The sequence below is a fragment of the Eleutherodactylus coqui genome, chromosome 2 (assembly GCF_035609145.1).
Source record: "Eleutherodactylus coqui strain aEleCoq1 chromosome 2, aEleCoq1.hap1, whole genome shotgun sequence".
NCBI lineage: Eukaryota > Metazoa > Chordata > Amphibia > Anura > Eleutherodactylidae > Eleutherodactylus > Eleutherodactylus coqui.
Genome location: NC_089838.1, coordinates 308,169,100 through 308,181,572, shown reverse-complemented (window position 1 = coordinate 308,181,572; position 12,473 = coordinate 308,169,100). Strand labels below are relative to the sequence as shown.

The 12,473-nt window shown below is 43.3% G+C and overlaps 2 non-coding genes across 2 annotated transcripts; both read left to right on the top strand.

Annotated features, from left to right (window-relative positions):
- Positions 1-9,709: 9,709 nt before the first annotated feature.
- LOC136613677 (U4 spliceosomal RNA) lies at positions 9,710-9,850 on the top strand. Its single transcript, XR_010790902.1, has one exon. It is a non-coding gene; the product is annotated as a U4 spliceosomal RNA (small nuclear RNA).
- A 1,610-nt stretch (positions 9,851-11,460) lies between these two features.
- On the top strand, positions 11,461-11,600 carry LOC136613680 (U4 spliceosomal RNA). Its single transcript, XR_010790905.1, has one exon. It is a non-coding gene; the product is annotated as a U4 spliceosomal RNA (small nuclear RNA).
- The last annotated feature ends 873 nt before the right edge of the window (positions 11,601-12,473 follow it).

The window sequence follows — 12,473 nt, the reverse complement described above, 5'->3', positions numbered from 1 at the left end:
AACAGCTGCTATTTACACTAAATGATCATCGTTCAGCTCATCATCCATCATTTATGCAGCATGGATGATGTCAATAGGACGAGTATGTGTGGGTACGAGTGTCTGGCATCCCATGAGCCGGGGGAGTGAGACAAAGTGGACTTTAAGGATGGTCGTCCTAGAATACAAAAGAAAAATTGTCCTTCCCATATTCCATCACAAAGGGCAATAAATATTCTGGCATGGCCCGGTGGGCCTCCACCTTGTCCCGATGTATAAGTATCCACATAGGGCAATGTAACCAAACACAGCCAAAGTCCAATCTCTCTTCCTCACTAGTGCAGACACAGTTGCCGTACTCCCGGATGCCATAGCCACATCGCTCCATCTTGTGGTGAGCGCTGTAATCTAAAGCTCCTCAACGGTGCTCCACAGTGCTGGGGAACAACCTGCTGGCAACAGGTATATAGAGGTCATCAGTTTCTGTATCTCTCTCCCATTCCTGAAGTGCCACAAGGCTTAGGTAGCGGGTAGCCATTGGGAACATCTTGCAGGGCCTGAGCAGTAGCCGTCTCTATACTCTTCGAGCTCTCTCAGCTCCTCTGAGCACACTCCTGGTGGACTCCTGCTACCCTGACTAGATCCAACTTTGGGCGGCTCCAGACACCCCACCCCACTCCCTTTTCAACTCCACTAGGTTGGAAGAATTGGCGGGCTTCTCCTGAGGAAAGAAAGGTGTAGTCTGGGTGTTATTTTGTATGACCAGCTTGTTACCAAAATTTTCCATCTCCATATGCATGTCCAATAACGCCACTGCACCCAACAGTATCACACAGTCCTCTTTCAGCTTATAGGGCATCTTTCCTACGTACATTTTGATTTCAATAGACTTTGCTTTTACTCACAGTTTTCCTTTGTAATCCGATACGATCAAGCGTATTACAATGAATAGTCCAGTTTACTTTTTCCATCAAAACACATGGCACGGAGGTATCATCCTGTTTGTGATGCCAAGTTCCGGACTGCAGCGACCAAGAACCAGGCCTTCAACCGGGAAGACAGTGGGGTTCAATAATGTTGTGGGTCACAGTGGCTCTACTGTCTCCCTTTTCAGAGGTCGAAGTATTACCGGCTTAGCTGCTAGCAGGGGCTATAAAATTTTAAGTTCTCAATTGTCTTCGTAAGGCCAGTGTCCCTAGATAAGTGACAAGTAACTCGCAGTGAATCAATGACTTCCACAAACACAATACTTTTAAAAACCGGGGACACACAGTTTTCTTTAACTTGCGATTCAACTTTGATTTTCCAATACAGACAAAATCTTGGTAATTTCAATATGGAGATAAACGCTTCTGAACAGATTTGAATTGAATGTTTCCTGACATACTTGATAAACAGCAAAATTCTTTTCCCTAAGGCATGCACACCCTTAGTCATTGTTATCTGATGGACACTCTTTTGGGACAACCATTCTTGTGTTACACAACCCTTCAAACACTCTTGCATCTGGTGCTAACTGTAGTAGGTTTCTGGTACTTTTCCATGGAAAGTACATGGTATTTCAACGGGGAAGGGGGTGAACCTGCATTGCACTTGTATGAAAATTGCATCTGCATGTGTGATGCCATTTTTTTTTATTGTCCAAAAGGAAACCATGGCGATGTCACGCAAAAAAATAAGACTTGCTGTGTTTTTTGTTGTTGTTGTTGTTTTTGTTTTACAAACAATGGGTTCTTTTTTTATGAAAGCCCAAAACTCACAGTAAAATCAGCCATATGCACATGGTCTCAGGGTTCTCTCACATGCGTGTATGCTACTGGGTAGTACACATAGGATTTCTGTGTGACTAATATACAGTAGCAATCTCACATTGACTTTCAATTGTGTCTCTCACACAGCATGCAAAATGCATGCACAAAAAAGTTCACAGCACCCACAATCTTAAAATGTCTTATTCGTACACACAAGGCAAAATAGTGTAAGGAGATTGCCAGAATACGGGAAGTATGCATTTGATTTGCGTACTTGTGGCATGCTTCTGCATGGAAGATACATGGGCAGTGCACAGCAAAATCCGGTGGTGTGAGAGAGCCCTATGGGTGTGCTTACAGGGATAAGTGCGATTTAAAAAAAAAAAAAAGGGTTCCTGTGAAGGAACCCATTGAAAATAAAAAGATTCTATTAAATGCGCATTACACATGCACAATTTGCGCATGTAGTACGCCTGTGTGAATTCACCCTGAGGTTTTTTTTCCTGCATCACATTGAGATGTGGGAAAAAATTGTGGCATATCCTACCTTTGGGTGCTCCATCACATATCCCATTGTTTTCAGTGGGGCTGGCAAAGCATTGCATGGCGTGCTAGGTGCACGCGAGTGTGATGTGACACAATGTGAGATTTCCCATTGAAAACCTTTAGCCACGGTGGAGGATCGCTACTTCCCTTAAGTGAATGCGAGGCACTTTATACAAGAAACCGCCTTGCATCCACGGGAAAGTCACACGTTGCCGAGCGCAATATTGGACCAAGTTTCACGCCAGTTGTTGCACTCGCCCATGTGAAATTAGCCTTAGGCCACTCGCACGTGTTCAGATAAACGCCGCTTGAAACCCTACCATTTTACTGCAATTTGGGGTATTTTTTAATGCATGGTCCAGCATTTAGCCCCTAGCCAAAACCCCTCTGCTTTGTTTGTTATAGTTGCTCCCTTTCCATAGAATTCAGTAACGTTTTGGTATGGAATGGCAAAGATCTGTACCTCTCCAGTAAAGGGGGAAGAAAAAAATGTTGCGCTAACGAGGCAGCTTGCAAATGGTTGCCTGATGCTATCCATACTTAAAAATGAGTTTTCAAATTATGAAACTAATTTCTTCTCTACTTACTTATTACTGAGGAAGGGTCTCAGCGGTTCCCATATGGTCTAGCGCAGTGTTCCCCAACTCCAGTCCTCAGGGACCGCCAACAGGTCATGTTTTCAGGATTTCATCAGTGTTGCACAGGTGATGTAATTATTGTCGGTGCCTCAGATGTTGCTACAGGTGTTCCTACTATAGGAGATCCTGAAAACATGACCTGTTGGTGGTCCCTGAGGACTGGAGTTGGGGACCCCTGGTCTAGCGGTTAGGATTCCTGGTTCTCACCCAGGCGGCCCGGGTTCGACTCCTGGTAGAGGAATGAGCATTTTCCTAAGCTGGCACCTACATTTGAAAGACCCTCTGAATTAAGATACCATTCAAAAAAAAATATATATAAGATTATCATTCCAGCTTCCCACACAGGCGGGGAATCAGCAAGTCTTGTATCAGTTTGCCTTGACTTAGCTTTTTTTTTTTTGTTGTTGTATATATTCTTTATTTTTGATTGGTAAGAAGAAATGTTGGTGGTTGGGGGGGGGGGGGGGACAGAAGAAATCAAGAAAAGCAATGCATGATCACAAATAAAATCAATCAAATACATAACAAACCTTAAAACGGTGACAGCTCTGTTGAAAGTACAACGAATAATAGCCTATGAAGGGCGGAAGCCGGGTGGGGCACAAGCAATGGTGTATAATGGGCTTATGCGTAGTAAAAGAGAGACCTCGTTGGTCAAGGGGTAGCAGTGGGTTGCAAAGATGGGCTATGTATGAAAGGGAGCCAAACATTCCAGAGGCTTTCAAACCTCCTTGGGTCCCCTACTCGTTTAGCCTTGACTCTCTCAAAGGAATAGATCGTGTTCACCTCTTTGTACCATTCCGATATGGAGGGGGTGGTGCTGTCTCTCCAGTACCTTGGGATTAGGATCTTAGCCGCATTTATGAAGAATGGGATAATGGATTAGTGTTCAGATGTGAGGCCTGGGGTATCTAGGTTTAGGAGAACAGCCTCGAGGGTAAGGGAGATGTTGGATTTGAAGATACTGCTTAGTAGCCTCTGTATCTCTTCACAGAAGGGTTGTAGAAGTGGGCATGAGAACCATATGTGAGAGTATGATCCAATGCCGTCCAAGCATCTCCAGCATAGTGGAGAATAATCTGGGTCTATTTTGTTTAGTAGAGCTGGGGTTTTATACCATCTGGATACTATTTTTTATAATTAAGTTCTTGGAACCTAGTGGAGGAAGAAACCGAATGGGACCTGGATATGATATCCTTATCTCGTCTGTGGTAAAGGTTGTATTTAATTCAGATTCCCAGCGAGCTATAAAAGAAGGTTTATGTTTTTCTTGTGTTAGGGTCCTATATATTTTAGAGATTGGACTCTTAATGGGCTGGAGGCTCCAAAATTTATGGAATAGTACATTTTTATCTGTATCTATGATATCTGGGGAATGCAGCACCACTGAATCTCTAATGATATATAGGTCTTCGGATCGAAGTGAAGCATCCCCAGATGGTTTAAGAACTGCATATCTTGGGGTACAGATTTGTCCTTAATAAGGCCGCTACATTGCAGCGTCTCTAGGTAGGGGTCTCTAATAATTTTTTGTTTGAGTACTCTAAAGTTGTTTGGTACTATTGCGGGCAGTGGGGTGTAGCCGCTGATCTGAGGTACTAGTTTGTTTCTTGCTTGATGTATGCCATAAGCTTAGTTAGTTTAGTGTAAGGGTTTTGAATTTCTTTCAGTTTAACTTTGTTATATGGAATGGGCCAAAGCGAAAATTTCTGATCATTGTTTCGTGAGAGGAGCTTCAGTTCCACCCACAATTTTGAGCTTGTTTGGCGGGACAGGTCCACCATGCGGTTCAGATGTGATGCAGTCCAGTATAGTTCAAAATCTGGGAGCCCGATTCCACCGCATTTTTTAGTTTTGACAAGCATTGTGTGTTTGACCCGATGTCCCTTATCTTGCCATATAAACTTTGCTACAAGGCTTTTAAGTTTAGTGAAGAGCCGTGGGACCTCTATAGGAAGCGTTTGAAGCGTGTATTATAATCTGGGCAGATAAATCATTTTAATTAGGTTCTTTCTGCCGAACCAGGAAATCGGCAAAGAATTCCAGGAGTTCAGGTCCTTCTTCATTCTCTCAAGTAGGGGTATATAATTTAGGTTGTACAGGTCTGCTGCGCTCCGAGATATTCTTGCCCCTAGGTATGTAACTTGTTTACTTGAATTTTTGAATGGCAACATTTTTGAGATCTCTAACCAGGAATCTTGTTTAATGTTTATATTTAGTAATTCTGATTTCGAGAGGTTTAACTTAAAATTGGAAATCTGACCAAAGATCTTGAACTCATGCAGAATTTTGGGGATTGCGGTTTTGGGATCCGTAAGGAAGAACAGCATATCGTCTGCGTAGGAGGCCAATTTGTGTTCCCTAGAACCGCATTTCATACCTGTAATTTTATTGTTTTGTCTGATTTTTTTTTTTCCAAGAAAGTTTCCATGGTTAGGATGAATAATAGAGGGGAAAGAGGGCAGCCCTGCCTAGTTCCATTATTAATTCAGACTGCAGTGCAGAACTCCGAGTTGATTTTGGCCGAGGGGAAGGTGTACAAGGCCATGATCTTATCAAGAAATACTTCTGGGAAACCAAATTTTGAAAGGGACATTCGTAGAAATAACTATTCAACTCTATTGAAAGCCTTTTCGGTGTCTGTAGTGAGAAGGGCAAGTGGAGAGTTGTTGTGGTGTGCTGTATGCATTATATTGAGTAATTTTAGGGTGTTATCATTCGCTTCTCTGTTTGGTACAAAGCCCACTCGCTCAGGGCTAATCAGTTCGGGTAGGATCACCTCGATCCTTTTAGCTAGGATTTTAGCGTAAATGTTAATGTCATTATTGATTAGGGATATGGGTCTGTAACTACTGCATAGGGAGGGGTCTTTTCCTTCTTTGGGGATTAGTGTAATGTGTGCCGTCAGAGCCTCTTTTGAAAAGGGCTTCCTACGGAGATGGAGTTCAAATAATGAGCCAGATGTGGAGTGAGGATTTCTTTAAAGGTTTTGAAATATAGGGATCCAAAACCATCTGGCCCAGGACATTTCCCATTCGGGGCTGCTTGGATACATTCCTCCACCTCTCGGGGGGTAATCGGCTTGAGGAGCGATTGTAATTGAATTATGGGTACACTGGGAAGTTTGACCGCCTTGTGGGCTTCCCAGAGGGTCTCGGGATTGCATGATTCTATTGTGTTTTCTTCAAAGTAATGTTGTAAACCTCTTTTGTATGTATTCAATGTCCTCTTTATGTTTTAGCAGGCTGTCGTTTAATAGCCAATTGGACACTGATCTCTTTTTGGGGGAAATGGCTATCCTCCTAAAGATTGGAGCGTGGTCAGAGTATAAAATAGGGTCGTAGAAAGTTTTGGTGATTGAATCTAAGAGAGAATGTTTAACGTAAAAGAAATCTATTCTGGAGTATTTTTTATGAACCTAGGAGTAAAAGGAGTGGTCCCTTGAGTCAGGATTAAGAACTCTCCAAGGGTCTACCAGGTGGAGGTTGGCCAACAGATTTTTAATTTTTCGAATTTTGGAAAGGGGGACCGCTGATGAGCCATTAGACGTGTCCAAGGTGGGGCTAAGTGGTACGTTGAAGTCCCCACCTATAATAATATCCCCCTCAGAGAATTCTTGGAAGTGCTTTGTGAAGGCTGTGAAAATGGCATCCTGGTTAGAATTAGGGGCATAAATATTTGCTAGGGTAAGTACTCTGCCGCCAATTGAGCCCTTGACGAAAATAAATCTACCCTCTGGATCAGCTAAGACATTTAGTGTTTGAAGGGGAACTCTTTTGTGTAGAACAATAGCTATGCCTCTATGCCTTTTCATTGGAGTAGTGGTGTTGAACAATTTGGCGAAGGTTTTATTTTTAGTGAGAGGGGTGTTTTTCTTGAAGTGAGTTTCTTGAAAGATAATGATATCTACGCCTTGTTTCTCTAGGTAGTGTAGTATTTGAGACCTTTTTTGTGGGATATTAATACCTTTTACATTAAACGAGGCTAAGTGTATATCAGCCATGGATACATTTTGTAGAGAGTAATTTTAAGCAAATAGTGTCAGCAGAACTGTCATGAAAATTCAGAACACATATAAAAAGAAATACATAACCATAACAGCTGGTCTTTGTTGGACCAGTAACAAATGAAATTATTATAACCTTTTGCTGCTGGACCAGATTTGGGAACATAGTCCTTACTGGAACCAGATTATCGAGCAGAAATTAGAGAGTTTGCGGGGACGGGGAGTAGCGTAGAGGAGAAAACCACGACTCCCAACGTAGTCTGTAAATTCTGTGGATATAAGAAAGTTAAAGGGAAACTGAAGCATATAGTCACATAACAACTATAAGGCAAACAGTGAGATCAAAGGGAAGAGGCAGCGACACAAAGCATCTCTTGTATGGTTATTTAGTGGGATGTTCAATTATCATCGTTAGGCGGTCCTCTTCTGGAAGGTTTGTTTGGGCTCGTGTCATGAGTGTGAGATCTTTTGGCTTTACGCGGTGTTGCTGATGACCAATTCTTGCAGGTTGGAAGAGCAGGAAGGTTCAGGAGATCCTCAGCCGTGGTGCAGTCTGGTATTTGGATATGGCTCAGGTCCAGTTTGGACAAGACGTGTGGAAGGTCCATGGGAGTTCTGATGGTCTATGTTCTGTTGGTACCGGATATAGCCAATCGAAAAGGGAACAGCCATTTGTAGACTATAGCTTTGTCTCTTAGAGCTTTGGTTAAAGGCTGAAGTTGTCTTCTGAAGTCAAGAGTCAATCTGGATAGCTCTTGAAATATCATGAGCTCCTTGTCGTCATATTCTATCCTTTTCGCTAGTCTAGCTTTGTGTAGGATTTCTTCTTTAATTTTGAAGCTTTGCAGGCAACAGAGTATGTCCTTTGGTTTATCTGCATTGATTGATCTCAGTCTGAAGACACGATGTGCTCTCTTTATGCCCAGGTCGAGACCTTCAGTTTTGTTCCAAAGTTCTGTGAAAATAGCTGATAGCACTGTTGGTATTTCTTAATTTGAGATCGGCTCTGGGATTCCCTAACCCGTATGTTGTTTCTCCTTGAGTGATTTTTCGAGGTCATCGATTTGCAGTTTCTGAAAGTAAGCTCCTTTTTGTTTATCAACAAGGATCTCCGTCACCCTCTCGGAATGATGCGTCATTTGTGTGTAATTATCCTCCAGGGTTTTCACTCTTGAGTAAATTTGTTTGACAATCTTTCTTAGTTCTGAAATTGCTCTTTTATTGTCTGGGTGAATTCCCTGAAGAGATCTCTCATGCACTCTTTGGTGGGTAGCGCTTTAATATAGTTTCTCAAATTTGACTCATCTTGTGTGCGCTCCTCCTCCTCTGAGTCACTGTCCAGTTCTGAAGGTAAGGCAGAAAGGTGTAATTTTGTCTTCTATGATAGTTTTCGTTCTTGTAGGTTTTGAGTAATCAGGTGTAAGTCTGTTTTGATTTATTTTTTTTGTTTTCAAGTGATTTGTTAGGTGTTTTAGAACTTTTGGTTGTCTCCGAATTGGCGCTCTTGGTATTCTTTCTCATTGTATCTGTTTCCTATTGTCACTACGTTGGGAGGAGGGTGTATTTTTTGTTCACATTAGTGGAAAGTTGTTTAGCGGATGCTTTTGTGGGGTGAGCCACTTTCCCAGCCTAGCGATCTTTATTGCAGGGGGTGGGGGGGGAAATTATTCTGTTATTTGAAAGATAGATTTGTGAGTCCAGAATTTTCTTTGCCTGACAGGTTAGAATTGGCTTTATTTAGTGGTTCAGTGTGCTATTAAGTACCTGTGGTGCTGTGGTACATTAATCTGTGGACTGAGGTATACGCTAATGTAGCTTGCTGTGATCTGAGAGTCATGGGGAGCAAGTCTCCGTTCTTCTGCTGGACTCCAATTGTAGTGAGTGCTGCCTTGGGGTGAGGGTTTCACTTAGAATTCCCTCCTTTTGCCTGGTGCGGATGGGCTGGGAGTCGATTGCAATTTCCTCCCTGTCTCACTTTGTTGTACTGCTCAGGCAGTGCTATACAGTCTGGCTGGTTTGCAGACCAGCCTGATTGTCTCAGGGGAGGCAAGATGGCCGCCACCTCACAGGGGGACAGGAGCCGAGCGCTGGTCTTCAGGCGTGCCTGCCTGTGGTGCCCTGCTGATTGTCACTGCTGGAGGGCAGGAGAGAGAAGCCACCACCCGAGGGTCCAGTCCAGCGGGAGACCACCCCGGTAAGTGTATGTGCTATTGCGGTATATTCAGTGGGAGCCGCGACGGGAGAGCGGCCTCCAAGAGTGACAGAGCCTCCCTACTACAAGCAAGGGGTATTACCCTGTGCCGCTCTCCACTGCCTGGGACTCCGAAAGCGATCTCCGCCGGGCGTCTCTAAGTGCGGGTCTCGTCAGGCCAGGTCGCGGGTGCGCGCTACTGTGCAGGGCCGCAGCTCTCTGACTCTTTCCCAGCGGCCTGGACCTCCAGGCAAGCTCTCCCTGGGCCGGGTGTGGGTTTTGGTGGGTCTCTAAGTGCTGTGTCGCGGTCTGTCCTTGTTTAGGTCTCTGATTTGGGTCCAAAAAAGAGCTAGGAATAGAGATTCTGTGGAGGAGCAGGGCAACGTGCGTCCTCTCTCCTTGCTCGTTAGGCCATGCTCCCCCCCCCCTTTAACTTTGCTTTTTAATCAAGAATGCTGTGACTTGGATTTGAACCAGGGGTTGCTGCCTCTCAGGATCACTTACAGTAACAGGGGTAGTGGATGAGTCCTCTGTCTCACCATGCCTCAAATTAGCTCCTCCATGAGAGTGCTAGTTTCTTGGCTATTTGGGGTCTTTTAACTTTGCGCAGTGGCAGTATCATAGCCCATGAGGTTTAACTGATGCGGGATTATTGCTAACTGAAAACATTTCCTAATACCCCGCCATAATGGCTTGAAATACAGTCAGCATTGGCAATATTTGCTGGTCTCTCAGGAGATTTCATCTCTAGTATAAAGAACAAAAAAGCAGTAAGAGATTGAGATTAGAAGTCATGATAACTTGCTTTGCTGTTACCAGAGGGAAAACAGAAAATTGGGGGAATAAAAGAAGGCAGGATATCTATAATCCGAGAGTTGAGGAGGGAACACTTGACTAACTTAAATGAATTCAAGTCCCAAGGTCCAGATTAATTACTTCCTAGGATACTAAAGGAAGCAGCAGATGTAATTGCTGAGCCACTCGCCATAATCTTTGAAAATTCCTGGAGAACAAAAAAAAACTTGCCCTTTTCCAAAAGATTGGAAAAGGGCAAATGTTGTCCCTAGCTTCAAAAAGGGAAGAAGGTGGATCCAGGAGAGTACAGGCCTGTGAGCCTGACTTCTATACCAGAAAAGATCTTTGAACAAATTATTAAACAGCATGTATGCAAGTACTTGAATAAAAATGGAGCAATTAACCAGAGCCAGCATGGGTTTGTAACAAACAAGTCATGCCAGACAAATCTAATTTCCTTCAATGGCAGAAACACCAACTGGGTTGATCAGGGAAATGCTGTGGATATAGTATATCTTGACTTAAGTAAAGCATTTGACAAAGTATCTCATACCATACTTGAAATATTATTGAAAAAATGACCAAATATGGGATTGACAAGGCAACTGTTAGGCAGATTCACAACTTTCTGAGTGATTGTACTCAGAGTGGTCATAAATGGCTGCACATCCAAGTGGAAGAATATATCAACTGTGTGTGTGTGTGTGTGTGTGTGTGTGTGTGTGTGTGTGTGTGGGGGGGGGGGGGGGGGGGGTGTCACAAGGTTCTGTCCTAGGCCCAGTGTTGTTCAACGTTATTATAAATGATCTGGAGGATGAAGTTAGGAGGGATAACTTACACTAGGAAGGAGGGCGAGTATTCAAAAAGATCTAGAAAAGCTTGAACAGTGGGCGGCGACAAAGGAAATGGTATTTAACAAAGAGAAATGCAGAGTCCTAAATCTGGGGAAGAAAAATGAAAAAAAAACACATTAGAATGGGAGGAATCGAGCAAAGCAGCAGCACATGTGAAAAAGACTTTGGTATACTAATAGATCGTAGACTTAACATGAGTCAACAATGTGATGCAGCAGCCAAAAAGGCAAACACAATTCTGGGATGTATTAAGAGAAACATAGAGTCTAGATCACACGAGGTAATTATCCCCCTCCACTCTTCCTTAGTCAGACCTCATCTGGAATACTGTGTCCAGTTCTGGGCATCCCACTTTAAAAAGACATAGACAAACTGGAGCAAGTTCAGAGAAGAGTTACCAAGATGGTGAGCGCGGTCTGCAAATCATGTCCTATAAGTAATGGTTAAAGGATCTGGGAATGTTTAACTTGCAAAAAAGAAGGCTGAGAGGCGACAATAGCTGTCTACAAATATCTGAAGGGCTGTCATAGTGCAGAAGGATCAACCCTATTCGCATTTGCACAAGGAAATACCAGAAGCAACGGGATGAAACTGAAAGGGAGGAGACACAGATTACATATTATATTTTTCATCTTTCTCACCATGACTTAAATGAGCTCTTTCAAGAGCGCGTGAATTTCTTGGCCTCTTGGAGTCTTTTAATTTTGCGCAGTGGCAGTATCATATCCTATGAGGTTTAACCGAGCTGTGATTTTTGCTGATCGAAAACTTTTCCCAGCACCCTGTCATGATGGCTTGAAACATAGTCAACATTTGCAGTTTTGCTGCTTTCTCAGTAAACGACTTCTTTAGTAGGAAGAACTGAAAAAGCAGTAAGGGCTCCCTCACGCAGATGCTTTTTTCAGCGATTTAGCGCAACATTTTCTGCTCTGCGCTAATCACTGTATAACGCTCCAATTGTTTTCAATGGAACTTCTCAGACAGCCACTTTATCACGGCGCTTTCAAGCACTGCAATTTTTGAGTGGCGTCTGTTCTATTTTTGACATTTAGCGTACCTAATCAATGATGAGGGAAGTTAACCTCTGCTGTCGGTCACAGGGAGCTGTGGATAAAAATGAAAGTAAAATCACGGCGCTTTGTCGAACGCTTGTGTGAGGGAGGCCTAAGAGATTGAAGTTAGAAGGCATGTTAACATGGTTTGTTTCTACCAGAGGAAAAAAGAAAACCCTACCATAAAGTGAACTAATGCCCATTTACCAGCTGCAAGAAATGCCAATTGTCTTACTGCCACGTGTACTTCTCAAACCCATGACAAGAATAAATGCCATTTGGATTATTACCTTAGGGACGGCTACCCTGAGCCTTCTGTCCCTAAACTCCAAGGGTGCCTTACAGTAGCTGGGGAACTGGATGAGTCCTCTTTGTCCTACGATGACTTGGATGAGGTACTTCATGAGAGCGTAATGTTTTTGGCGGCTTGGGGTCTTTTGGCTTTGCACAATGGCACTATCATAGCCCATTCAGTTTTATCAAGGCATAATTATTGTTAGTTATAAACTCTTTCTAATACCCCACCATGATTATTTGAAATCCAGTCTGTATTATTAACCCCTTTGTGAGTCCTGATGGTCATTCAATGTTTCTCCAGGGCTCTGTGTAGCAGCTACAAAAATGTGTGTCTCCCATTCCTCGATAGCTGCAGCCCAAAGGA